The sequence below is a fragment of the Xenopus tropicalis genome, chromosome 2 (genome assembly GCF_000004195.4).
Source record: "Xenopus tropicalis strain Nigerian chromosome 2, UCB_Xtro_10.0, whole genome shotgun sequence".
Classification (NCBI taxonomy): domain Eukaryota; kingdom Metazoa; phylum Chordata; class Amphibia; order Anura; family Pipidae; genus Xenopus; species Xenopus tropicalis.
The window spans coordinates 60,366,874-60,381,158 of NC_030678.2; the positions used below are offsets into that span (position 1 = coordinate 60,366,874).

General features: G+C 38.0%; 1 long non-coding RNA gene across 1 annotated transcript; it reads left to right on the plus strand.

Moving 5' to 3' along the window:
- The first annotated feature begins 10,282 nt into the window (after positions 1-10,282).
- LOC116408683 lies at positions 10,283-13,236 on the plus strand. Its single transcript, XR_004221149.1, has 4 exons — positions 10,283-10,467; positions 11,128-11,207; positions 12,143-12,178; positions 12,945-13,236. It is a non-coding gene; the product is annotated as an uncharacterized LOC116408683 (long non-coding RNA).
- Positions 13,237-14,285: the final 1,049 nt, after the last annotated feature.

Sequence of the window (14,285 nt, forward strand, 5' to 3'; positions counted from 1 at the left end):
TACCTACTCCAGCATTTTACAGCTAGCATTTATTGTGTACAATTATTTAATGCATAGAAATCAAAGGCTTATTTGCTTTCCTGAATACTTTGGCACAGTGATACACAAGGAGATTAGCCAGCAGTAATGTAAATCGCCGGTAGGAAAAAGTATACTGTATGTTGATTTGAGCCGAAGTTGCCTTACAAGGTGACTAATCTACTCTTGTGTCACTGGCCTAAGGGTGATGGCCAGGGTCGGACTGGGCCTGAAAAATCCCGGTGGGCCCCAGCAATAGTGGGCCCCGGCGGCCCAGACCCGACCCTTGCCAGCGCTCCCCCTCCCGGCCGCTCCTCCCCTGACGCGTCAAATTTACGCGCTTGGGGGAGGACGTTGGGTGGGGGGCCCTGCGAGGGGGGTTAGGGGGGCCCCTGCGGGGGGGCGGGGTTAGGGGATGCGCCTGGCTAGGGGGAACCTGCAGGGCCCCTGTGACGGGAGCCCTGGTGGGCCCTTCAACCTCCAGTCCGACCCTGGTGATGGCACATGTCAAGAATAGTCGCCCACCATTCCCTCATTAGGGAAAACATTTTCAGATTAGTTGCCCTCAGTAGAGGAGATTTTTTACTGGTGACTAATTTCCATGGCTGCCATAGCCCTAAAACTATACCCGGTGAAAATAAAAACACATCTTTTAATATTGGACTGACAGATGGGGCTGAACCCAAGAAGTTTAAAGCTATCAGTATTAGTAATGAGCAAATGTTTTCGCCATGCATGGATGCACAGCAAAATCTCCTTTGGTGAATTGTTTTGCAAAACTTCTGCAAAATGTGGGCATGAAATTTGCAGTCATGTAAAAAAAAAGGTGCGGTTGTGGGCAAAAAAAAGGGTGCGGTCGCGGCAAAAGAGGCACAGGCGCATAAAAGAAAGTTGTGTGGTACCTGTGTTTCGTGAAGTGAGTGAGTTGCATTCTTTTCACCCATGAATGGGAAAGCAATCAATGCTTATAATAAATCAGCTCCTATATGTGTGCCACTAGGACATTTTGGAAAGCTTAAGTTTAAAATATGTTCAAGAGTAAATAATTTATAAACTTTAATATGTATGTAGCAGTTAGGGAAGTTATATATAGGCATTAGGTTTTTCAACCTAACTTACTATGTTACTATGTAGTTAAATTTGAGAGTACTGTTTTTTTAGAAAAAGTAGCTGCTACTAAGTAGCTGCATGTGTCTTCACCCTAAAGGAAGTATCTCTTTAGCGAAAACTAGGGAACAAAGACCCTTAATGAGGTTATTAGACAGTGATAGAACAAGCATCTGTAATAGCACACTTCAGGTGTGTAAGGCAAACAGGAAAGTGTGCTGCAAGGTGATACTCTGCCTGAAAGTCAAGGGACCACAGTTTGGAAAAGGGACTCAGGCTATAACTTCTCACTGAGGTTTCCATAGAGGAATCTGGACTACAAAAGGGTATCTCCACAAGGTGATTTTAAAACCTACCAAATCAGTCTTCACAGTGCCAGTGTACATCTGCATTATTAATTTATATTGCTGCAGCTAATCTACCTCTATTACATCATTGTACTATATGAGTACCTTTTTTGTGTATCAAATAAGAATCAATAATGTCCTAATACCCTGATTTGCAGCATGAGATTTTTGCCGCCCACAAATCCACAAATTTGTAGTTTGCTAGGCGACATCTTATTGAAAAAAAACATTATTTTGCACCCAAAAAATAATTTAAACATTTTTTTAAATTACTCTTGCAATAAAAGAACACTGAGGAATTAATTTTATTGTTGTTTTTTTATTGTTGTTATTTATGCAATTTGTTTCTGTTTACAACTTTTATTACAAAACCATCTGAACAGGTACCAGTAGGCCCAGGGCAAAGATCTCACTGATGGGACACCACAGCACCCCACCAACACCACCCTTGAATCTATGAAGGCAGGAAATAAAGAAATAGCCTCAAGTTAGTGAAATAGACCTGAGATCCAGGTGCCCTGGACCAACAACGTTGCAAGTAGATAACCTATAATCACAAACATCAGCATTTCATTTTTAAAAAAATCCTAAGACACATTTGTTCTAATTATAGCAAATAGATAACTATGTTGAGGTCTTCCAGGTAATTCAAATAAGGGGCCTGCCATTTCTAGGGGAAGCTTTAATCAAATGTTATAGCCGTTGAAAGGTTTGATGTTGGGCCCCCAGTCCTGGTGATTCCTTTGCAGTTGCTCAATTTGCATCTGAAGCCTTTCCAATTTACTTCAGAGGGGGAAAGCATTTTTCCTGACACCAAAAGGGCCTGGAGTCATCTTTAGTGCATACAATGATAATTACACACATGACACAATGGAACTTTACGCACTTTTTTAGTATCCAAAACCATGGTATTAAAGCCCCTGAATTTGACCCACTAGAGATTCACTCCAGTCACCTGACAAGAGTTTGTACGAGTGCTTGTCAGAAACTTATAATTTGATATGAGCATATGCAAAAAAGTTTTTCGAATCTTAGGGATACAGTAATCTTCCCCAATGGGAAAGTTTTAGCTTACTTTTTAAATGGCTGAATCCAAAATGTAATGGACATAATTACATTACTTCACAGTTTTAGCAGATAGCATAGTGTGTAAAATGCAGGAAAACACACACTACTTAATGAGGCGTATAAGGAAATTAACCTCGAACAAGGGCAGTGGAATATTAGTGGAAATTTCAAAACCCAAAATATTTCTAGTACTCCATCATTTCTGTCAACCTGCTCACCCTTTTTAACTGCTTGGCTAATGATGACCAAATCCATATACGGAATTCTCTGTGACAGCTTTTTAATACTGATCGTTCCAGTACAGAGCACAGCCATACTTTGCTCAAATGTCCAAACTTGACAACATGCAATGTCATTTCTCAGTGCTTGCTCTTTCTCAACAACCAGAAAGAGCAAGCACTGCAGAAACTTTCTGGAACTTCTTCCGTTTCTACAAAACCAGGGGCAATAAATACATTTCTGGCAAACAAGCCAAATATTTTAGAAAGCAAGATATTTATGCGTTGTGCATTTATAGTTTTATTTACACCGTGCTGTATAGTAAACCAATATTATCATAAAACAAAGGTTGTTCAATATTATATACAGTATATATATATATATATATATATATATATATATAATTACACAAATGCAATTATATTCAAGATTCATTTCTAAGTGTAAAGAGGGAGGAGACCTATGCCCTGTAGAGCTTACAATCTAAGAATATTACAAATTTTATGGATATCTATTCTATTCAATTAATCAATTCTATTCTATTCAATCAAGCTTAATCTAGTAAATGCAAGAAAACCTTTCCCATGGTGCTGTTGTTATTGGTACATCACCTCAACTTGATTAAATACTTGCCACAACATTTCCAAATACTATTTAGTTTCATTGTGTTAATTTTTTTCGGTATACCTGTATATGCAGCTTATCATGCTACAGATATATAAGTACAATGCATGCAAACGCAAACAGATATTTTTTTGTAACTAGTTTACCTAACAAATTCCATTTTCAAATGCATTTTGAGCAAACCCCCACTTACCTAATGTTGTTAACAAAGGCCCACAGATACAGCAACACCAAGCACAATGAAACATAGATCTATGTCTGGGCTGAGAAAACCATATAAACAACATGCAGCCTGTAGCAAATTGTTTATGCCGGGACTTGTAAAAGATATTCACAGACTGAAGGAACAGGAGGTTATTTAATGGAAAAGCAGACGTGTGAATATTGCAGAACATTTACAAACCCAACATAGCACACTGCACACCCATCAAACATCATCTTTTTTGTGACTGTGAGATCCATAAAGATCCTTTCACTTGCATATATCTTTTACTTGCCCTAAGCCATATTAGGTTGCATATTGACAATTTGTAAAACAAAGCATCCGTCATGTTTAAAAATTACAAAGATATTTATCAAAAGAAAAAACATGGTGAAACTGTAAAAGAGTGGTCCCCGACTGGAGCAAAAGGATAAGGTCACCCAAGTTAAACCAAAAGAGAATTGGCTTCTCAGAGGCTACCTTGTCAAACCTAAAGAAAATTACACACATTATTGCCCTGTCTGGACTTTAGACAAAGAGAATTTATACAAAAATTGAACATGAATAAGACTGAAAATATTGTGTAGGGTGGGGAGATGTAACTAGATGCCCCCTCACCTTTCTTTTAACTTGACCATCACTTGAATGTTCAAGTTAGTAGGCTTTTGTGGGTACAGTCTGCAACAGGATGCTGTATTTATGATCTGCCCTATGACAGCTGGGAAAGTACAGGACTGCCCTGCACCTTCAGCTGCTGCACTCTGCAGAGCAAAACACTGCCCCTGCCACTGCCTGCTATTTCCATGGACTTCAGTGTGAGGCTTTATTATGCAATCCAGCAGTTCATTAAGAGACTTTTTGAGTAGTTCCATATTGTAAATCATAATCATATACTGCATACAAGACATATTATTATATTTGTTGACATATATATATATATATATTATAATTAGGTCTTTAATTATTATCATTATTATTATTATTATTCAGCACACCAGTCATACATACATACATACATATTTTCATGTTCAGGCCACATAGGATATCACATATTCAATAGGATTTCTCACATGGAATAGATTCCTTACTGTTAGATTCACACACTTTTCCTACTCCACCAGCTTTGGGATCACTATCTCCACCTGTTCCAAGCAATCCAACACTCTCTAATAGTGCCCCTTTGCACTTCCAAAATAGAACTTTTCTCTTGGTGGATCCTGGCCTAAATTCATTAGTTTCCCTCACTGATGGAATATCCATCCGGAAGACTACTTCCACTACTCTCCTAGTTGGATCAATGAACTGCTTATGCTAATTTCCTGTTCTATATGGTGCACCTAGTGCCCGCTAAGACTTAAAACTATTCTGTTCTAACTAAATCTGTTGCCTCTGTCTTGCAGGGTGGGGTCCTCATCTGCTCCCGCAGGCTGGCATTAGCTCTGCCACGCCCTTCTGGAACTGAACTGTAATTCTAATCAGCACTGTCTTTTATATACCCCATATCTACTTCCCCCCTGGTAGCTGGTGGTATGAACTACACTTTCATGCAATATTGCTACAAGTTAACAAATGACAACCTTACCATTACATTGACACCATTCAAAACATACATAGAATTACAATTTGACTTTTTTTTTTTTTTTTACATTTTTCACGCAACAGCAGTTATCTGGTCTACTCCTTTACAAGTTTGGTCATTTCCCTATGGGACAAAACTGTAAATGATGTCCTTATAAATGGCATGTTTTTATGTCCGAACGTACCTATGTCTCTGAATCGCTCTTACAGTTCCCGCTCACTCTACTTCTTTTCATAGTGTATTGAGGCTTTTTGCCTGGCTCTACTTCACCTTCACCTGTGTACCCACCCACCTGTCGAGAGGCAAGTATTCTTGATGAAAAAAAAATAATGTGGCAGGTAGAGGTTTAATGGCAGAAAGCTCCGAATAAGGCAGAATGCGATTAGCACAGCAGCTTTTCAATGCAGTACATTGGGCAGATCATAATTTTTTTACTATATGGCACTTGGCCTGTGGCCTTATGTTTTTACATGGTTATGTAAAGCATCTGTGACTTTTAATTTCTTAATAATATAATAATGTATTATTATTGTTTTTTTTAACATAGATCAATAGAAAATAATTTATGTCAGTGTGAAAACAGATCTTTGCAAAGTGATTTAAATTAATTACAATGAAAATCCACAAAACAACATATTTCATAAGTGTATACCCCCTCAAGTCAGTATATAGAAATTTCAGTCTTAAACTGTGTGGATAGGTCTCTACCAGCTTTGCACACCTGGAAAATGCAATTTTCCCCCATACCTCTTTGCAAAACTGCTCAAACTCTGTCAGGTTGCATGTAGATCATAAGCAAACCCCTTGGCTGGGTTCTGGACTCAGACATTCTAGAACATCAGAGCATTAACACTATTTTTAGTGTTAGAGTTTTAGCTTTATGTTTTAGGACATTGTCTTGCTGTACAATCTTATTCCAGGGTTCAGGTTTCTGACATTTTTGCAGGTTTGCTCCATTCAATCTACCCTGACAAGCCTTCCAGGGCCTGCTGCAGAGAAGCATCCCTACAGTATCATGTTGTCACCACCAAGATTCATGGTGTGGATGGTGCATTAATGATGGTTTTTTTGCCATTCCCCCATACATCTGTGATAAAAGTATGCATAGCCTCTCCAGTCTCTCTGCTAAGGCTTGTAGCTGTTTCAGACATTGGTTTCTTGCTGGCCTAGCCAATAGTCTTCTTCTAGCATGGTCACTCACTTTTGATGGACAGCCTGTTCTTTGCAGTTTTGAAGATGTTCTATACTCTGTCCATTTCTTAATGATTGCTCTATACTGTACTCTAAGGGATATTTAGTTAAAGACATGTGATTTTTTTTTTTTTCTCGAAAGCTTGCAAACTTACATTAAGTGGTTAGCCAATGGTATCATGTTAGTACATTAAATTATGAAAATTCCCAAGGTTATGAAGTCACAGTATGTCACTGAATGTGCATATTAGCTTACAATAACTTTTTAAATTAGGTCAGACTATATTCTTTCCAATATTTTTTATTCTGTCCACATGCTCCGTGGCAGCGTTGCTCTTTTTGCTATCAACTCAAGTGTGTAATATGCAATGGAGCATTAAATAACACAGTAATAGCATTTTAACAAAAGACCTGCCAAGATAAAATTTATTTTATAACAAATTTTTGAAGAAGCCTTCTTTTATCAATGCCAGATTCATCTGGTTGTTTGCACTGATATAATCAGAGGTTTGTCTTTGTCTTCTTGCTGTGAGTTCAAGAGCTATTTTATAAATGACTCCATGCAAAGTTAAAAATGTGGAAATGTTATTTACCCATAATGCACTTGTACTTTTCTCTAAAAATTACAGCACAAAAGTGGTCATCTGCTAAATGGTTATTTTTGTAACTATTGGAAATGTTACAGTCTGCTTTGGTAAATCACTTGTATGATTATAAATATGCAAGCCACTTATACAATTAATGGGACTGCATTAGGCAAATCCATATTTAGAAAGAGTTCTAGGAGTCCTTGGCTGTAGCAAGCATTTCATTTAGCAGCTGCAAGGGCAAAAAAAGTTTTGAGCTGTATTATAAGTATGTATTATGAGTATTTGAGCTGTATTATGAGTATAGATTTGCGGGAGGAGACGGTCATTTTTCCACTTTTTAGAGCTGTTGAGGCCCTAGTTAGAATATGCCTTGCAGTTCGGGTCTCCCTTGCTCAAACAAGATCTTACTGAATTAGAGAGATTCCAAAGTTGTCCAGCTAAGTTGCTAAAGGGTATTTAGTCTCATTAATTAGGAAAGACTGGCCAGTTTGGAGTAATATAAGAAGTGCTTAAGGGAAGATATGAAAACTATCTACAAATAAATAAGGGGATCATATAATAATATCTCTAATGCTTTATTTACCAGTAGGTCATTCCAGAAGACATGAGGGCTCCCATTTTGATTAGAAAACAAAATATCTAAATATTCAAAAAGGGTTTTTACAGTGACAGCTATGACGTTGTGGAATTTTCTCATTGAATCAGTTATACTGTGAGTTACATTATATAGCTTCAAGAGGGGGTTGGATGGCTTTTTTTTAATTACTTTTATTTATCACTTTCAAAACAAGAAGTAAACTAAGTTGAACCCCTTAATATAGAAGAAAGCAGAAAGGGTAGGAAAGAAAAGAGAAAAGGAAATATTCACATCTTGCTTAGTTTAAATGGTTTCAAGCGTGGACATCCAAAATATCAGTTCTTATGTGTCATGTAGTCCTGGCAGTGGGTCTCCTTCAATTTCCAGCCATGGTTACCTTATTCTGTTGAATTTGGCTGGGCATTTTCTGCTTAGGTATGTCAGATTTATAGAGGGTAAAGCCCCATTAATCAGTTTAATCCATTGTTTCTTTTTGGGGGGTTGCGGTACCAACCATTGGAGTATAATGCATTTGTGTGCACAGTAAAGCAAGGATCGGGCAAGCAGTCTGGAGGATGTGCCCTCCACACAGTTCTCTATGATACCCAGTAAGCAAATATGCAATGAAAAAAGAGGTATGAGTTAGGTGAGTCATCATGTGAGTGGTAATATCCAATCAAAATTCTTAGACCTTGAGAAGCTCCAGACCATATGCAGGAAACCTGCCTGCTTGGCTTGGCACCTATGGCATCTGTCTGTGTCTCCTTTAATCTAGTGGGAGTAAAATAATAGGATGGCTTTTTACCATGTGAGGAAATCTAGGGTTATTGAAAAAGGTCTTAGTAAAAGTTGATCCAGGGACTTGTCCGATTACCACCTTGGAGTCAAAAAGTAATTTTTCACTGTGAGGCAAATTGGAGAGGCTTTAGAAGGGATTTTTGCATTCCTCTGGATCAACTAGCAGTTAGGCAGGTTTTATATAGATATAAAAGGCATTTTGTGCCCCTGTATGGTATGTATCTCTTAACATTGGAGAGAAACATCACCTGTAATGTTGCCCATAGCAACCAATCAGATCTTTGCTTTTGTTTTCCAACTTGTAAGTGACAGTCCAAATCTAATTGCAGATTGTTGTTATAGGCAACTTCACCAGTGATATTTGTCTCCAATGTTAATAAAGATGCCCCATTGTGTGCAACTGCAAGCAATTCACCAGAGCAGAATGAAGCTGCATATTTATACTTCCCAAAAGTTAAGAGTCCATTCAACTACTATTATTTTAACCCTGTCTCAATTCCAAATTTTCATGTGGGTGGACAGGAGGCAGGAAAAGTCTTGGTGCACCAAAACTTCCACCCCCTCGGTGAAATTATCTTCTGTGGCCCATAATCAAAAAACACTCAAGTTTGGTACTTTGCTCTTTGGTGCTTTGCATTTTTTTGCCTTTATATTTGCAGTCTGCAGCTGATTCAGAGTTAACTTTGCTTAAAATGTTACACCAATGCATTGATATCTCATAGCAAAGGAAAAAACATTTTCTTCAATAGATGATGATATCCTTCTCAGACTTATTATTATCATCCTTTATTTATGTATTGCTGAGATATTTTTCTGTGTTTTACAGAGAATACTGAATTATTCACATTGAGCCCTATTAAAGGTACACAAATCGATATACAATGGGCAATTTCATCTGTAGCTTGTCAAACCAGAAGACCATGGGAGGAAACCAGAGCACCCAAAGGAAACCCACACATACACACGCAAAAAAAGATTGAGTTTATTTATTTCGTTTGAGAAGGGGGATGAATGTGATGTACTGTACTGCCAGTGACTCCTGTTCTGTTCTGAGAAGGGGTGAATACCTCTAACCACTATATAACCACGGAAAAAGATGCAATAAACCAGTTACATATTTTAAGGTTATACCATAGATTTGACTTGATATATAGCCCAGTAATATATGTGTTATTATATTACCTGCAAAATTTTGTTGACAATATGCCAAATGCATTGGAGTCAATGAAAAGATGAAATTACTGCCATTAAGGCATTTTTAGGTCTGCAATAGCATATACATTGCCTTACACTTATTAAAAAAAATCTTTTTTATCTATACCAAACATGTTGCCTGGATAGCTTCTAAGAAATACAGGGGGAGGGCTGGGGAGGCATTTGATTCAACTGGTTGTTCTGAAAGCCATTGGTGCAAAATAATGATGCTGGCATTTTCTCTGCCTTCTTTGCCGCACATTTGTGAAAATCTTCATTGTTGGCAAAAACACAGGAAAAAGTTTTCCTATCCCTAGGAGCTGATTTACTAATCCACGAAACCTAATCCCAAATGGGAAAAAATTGGATTGGAAACGAACATTTTGCGACTTTTTTCGTATTTTTTGCGATTTTTCCGTCACCGTTGCGACTTTTTCGTAGCCGTTACGACTTGCGCGAATTGTCGTGACTTTTTTTTTTTTTTTATATATTCTTTATTTTTGCATTTCAATATAGGGAAGGGATACAGAAAGAAAGAGGGTGGGGTGGGGGGGGGGGGAATAGCATTATACATTTACAATCGTAGTCTTTGTTCCTAGTCTAACAGCAAGTTCTTACTACTTTGTGGTGTTATCTACGTGGTTGACATTTCAATACATCAATACATTCAGTACGTTTTTTCGAGATTTATAGAGTGAGAGTTAGGTGTCCTAGTGTGTCATGTTGGGTTATTTTCTGATTCTTTAATGCCTTATTGGTCTAATTTATTCAAAAAATTTAGCCACGGTGTCCATATTTTACGGTAGCTGTGGCTATTATTATGTATTAGTAGGGATAGCTCTTCCATTTTCCTAATTTCTTCTATTTTTATTAGCCATTCCTTGACTGTTGGGGAGGAGGAAGACTTCCATTTCTGGGGAATCAGCGATTTTGCCGCCTGCAGGAGATGTAAGGTGAGTGGGTCTGATATTGTGTCTTCTTTTTCGGGTATAACATAGAGTAGTATGGTGGGTGCGCTTTCTATTGTGATATGTTGCTGCGTTACCTTGTGTATTATATCTAATATCTCCTTCCAAAAATTTTTCACTTCTGGGCACGTAAGCCAGATATGGGTGTGCGTGCCTTCTGATTTGTTACACCTCCAGCACAGTGGAGAACTATTGGGATATATTCTGTGTATTTTAGCTGGTGTGTGGTGCCATCTCGTTACCAGTTTGTATATTGCTTCATTAGTCCTCATGGCTCTTGAGGCTTTGTGTGTTGTTTTAAAGATCTTGCCCCATAAATTTGGTGAAATTTCAACGCTCAGTTCTTTTTCCCATGCTAGGCAGTGGGGTATTTGTTGTGTGTCCAGGGTGACCGTTAGGGTTTTATAAGCCCTGGATAGTGGTTTGTCTATTCCCGTGTTTGTAGTACTAGATTCTAAGATTTTTTCCCAGGGAGTTAGTGCTCTATTCCATTGGTTGTTTTTGTTTGTGTGTATGAATGTATGTAACTGATTATAGTTCCAGGCATCTCTGGGATGGGAGCCCCAGATTTTTTGTATTTCTGCTAAAGAGATTACCTTGTTGTCTTTTACAAAATCGCTGATTCTAGTGTTCCTCTCTCCCCAGTTACTCCATCTGGAAAACGATCCTGGTTCCCTGCTTGGTTTGAAGTCTGCATTGTACATCAGGGGCTGTAGTACATAAGGGTAAGTCGATAAATTATAGATTTCTTTATTTTTGTGCCACACCTTCAATGTTGCTTCAATCAAAGGATGGTTATCTGTTTCTTGTAATAGTTTCTCTTTTGTTTTCCATAAAAGGTTTTCTATGGGAATAGGCACACACCCTTGTTCTAAGGTGCACCAATCTTTTGTCCCTTTCTTTGTTTTCCAGTCTAATATACGTACCAGGTGTGTGGATATATAATACTTGTATACATTGGGGAGAGCAATTCCCCCTTTGTCTTTCGGTAGGGTTAATATATTGTATCTGAGTCTTGGGTTAGTACCTCCCCAAATAAATCTGGTAATCATAGATTTTATATTGGAGAAATAAGTCGTAGGTATATGTATTGGCAGAACTTGAAGTAGATATAATAATTTGGGGATTAACATCATCTTAGTAGCCTGTACTCTCCCGAACCAAGACAGCTGCAGTTTGTTCCAGTTTTTAAGCATATTTTGTAGGGATGCTATCATAGGAATATAATTATCTTGGTATAAATTTCCTAGATCTGACGTAATTTTGGTTCCCAGGTATTTTATGCCTCTATCCGCCCATTGGAATGAGAAGCTTTGTTTTAATGGTGTGATATTTTTCTCTTGTACATTGATGTTCAGGACTTCAGATTTGGAGTAGTTGACTTTGAAGTTGGAAAGGTCCCCGTATGTTTTAAGTAGCGCAACTATATTGGGTAGGGAGATGACAGGCTTTGTTATAACCATGAGCAGATCATCTGCAAATGCTGCACATTTGTACTCTAGTCCAAAGCCTGCTAAAGTTCTCTCTAGGTATTCCCATGAAACCCTGTCAAAAGCCTTCTCTGCGTCTGTTGTGAGAATTAGGGCTGGAATTCGCCTTGTTTTAGCATAATGTATCAATGATATTATCTTAGCTGTGTTGTCTCTTCCTTCTCTTCCAGGTACAAAGCCGGATTGGTCCGGGTGGATCAGGAATGGTAAGTGTTGTTTGATTCTATTGCCAATTATTTTAGCGTATAGTTTCATGTCTATATTTATAAGGGATATAGGTCTATAGCTGGCACATTGTTGGGGGTCTTTCCCGGGTTTGGGGATGATTGTTATGTGGGCTTCTTGGGCTTGGGGGTGGAATCCATTATCTGGTGTTATGGAGTTAAAATATTTCAAGATTAATGGGCTAAGTTCCTTTTTGAAGCTTTTATAGTATAATGCTGTATAACCGTCTGGTCCGGGGCTTTTCCCTACTGGGAGGTTGTCTATGCTGTTCTCAATTTCTTCTAGGGTAAACGGAGCGTCTATTAATTGACTGTCTTCGATAGAAAGCTGTTTTAGATTTGCGCTTTTTATAAACTCATCTATTTTATCCCTATTACGATCTGTGATGTTATGACCTTTTATTTTGTAGAGTTCCTGATAGAAGTCTTTAAACGCTAACGCTATTCCCTTAGTATCGTGGTTTATCATATTATTGCTATTTTTTATAGCAGTGATATGTGTTTGGGGTTGTATTGTTTTGAGTATGTTTGCAAAATGTTTATTGCATTTGTCGCCTAACTCATAAAACTTCTGCTTGCTTCTCATGTATGCTTGGTTTGTTTTGTGGTCTAGCAGTGCTTTTAGTTGTAATCTCTTACTTTCTAGTTTCAATAGGTTGTGTTGAGATTGGATTGCTTTATGTGCTTGTTCTAGGATAGATATTTCTTTGATTAATTTATTAATTTCTTTGTTTTTTTCTTTTTTCAGGTTGCTCCCTATTGATATGAGTTGGCCCCTCAGGACGCATTTTACCGTCTCCCAAAGCGTGCATGGAGAAATTGTGTTGGTTGTGTTGTCTTGTACTGTTTGACTTATGCATAGTCTGATCTGTTCTTTTATCTTTTCTTTGTGTAAGATGTAATCGTTCATCCTCCAGGTGAATTCGGGTTTTATGGTGTTGGGAATGATAAACTTTGTTGATATAGGTGCATGATCTGATAATATTGTATTGCCAATGCTAGTATTTGAAAATAAATGTAACCAATGTTGGGATGCTAATATGTAATCAATTCTTGAATAAACTGAATGTGTTTTGGAAAAGTGTGTAAAGTCTCTTCCTTTGGGGTTTTGGGCTCTCCATAAGTCTATTAGTTGCATGTCGGAAAACATTTTTTTAACATCTTTTAGTCCTTTGTATGATATATTACTTTTACCTGAAGAAGAGTCAGTTAATGGGTTCAGCACTAGATTGAAATCTCCCCCTAAGATAGTTAAGCCTTCTTTGAAGTTTTCTAGTGATTTCATAAACTGTTTTAGGTAAGTTATTTGCCCATTGTTGGGTACATACACATTTGCCAGAGTACATAGTAGTTCTCCTATATGGCATTTAACCAGCAGGAATCTTCCTTCTTTATCTGCTAGTGTTGCTATATGTTTATAAGGTAAGTCCTTATGGACCAAAGTGATGACCCCTGTTGCCTTTTTTACTGGGTTATTACTCATATAAACATGGGGGTACTGTTTCAGATTCATTTTGGGTACATGGTTCTCTTTAAAATGCGATTCTTGTATCATTATAATATTGTGTCCAGCTTTTATGCACTGGTTAAATATTTGGGACCTCTTAACCGGCTCGTTTAGACCATTGACGTTATATGACATCACTTTACATTCTATTACCTCTTTGTTAGTTGTACTCAGCATTGTAAGTTTCTGGGTTTGTTAATGCTTCAGTAAGCATATACCTGCTGTTAGCTTGGAGGTTTGTGGGTAAGGGTGGGAGGGGGTTAGTTGGGGGGGAAACTTTAACTTGTGTAAACATATATACAGTAGTGGTTAAGATCAGTTGCCGCGGTAGACTTATTGGGGTTATACCCCTTAGCTTGTGGTGTTTGGCGGCGGCTAGAGTACTGTGTACTCTTATCATGGGGGGATGCATGGTTGATTGGAGGTGTGTAGCGTTTTGGGAGGTTTCTCTACATTTAGAGCAAACTCCCGATCCCATTTTCTCGTAATATGAGAGATGGGAGGAATGATAACCTCGTCACCACTGTGTGTCATTTTTGCTTGTAGTATTTATCTGCCCTTGTATAGTGGCTTAAAGTGGGG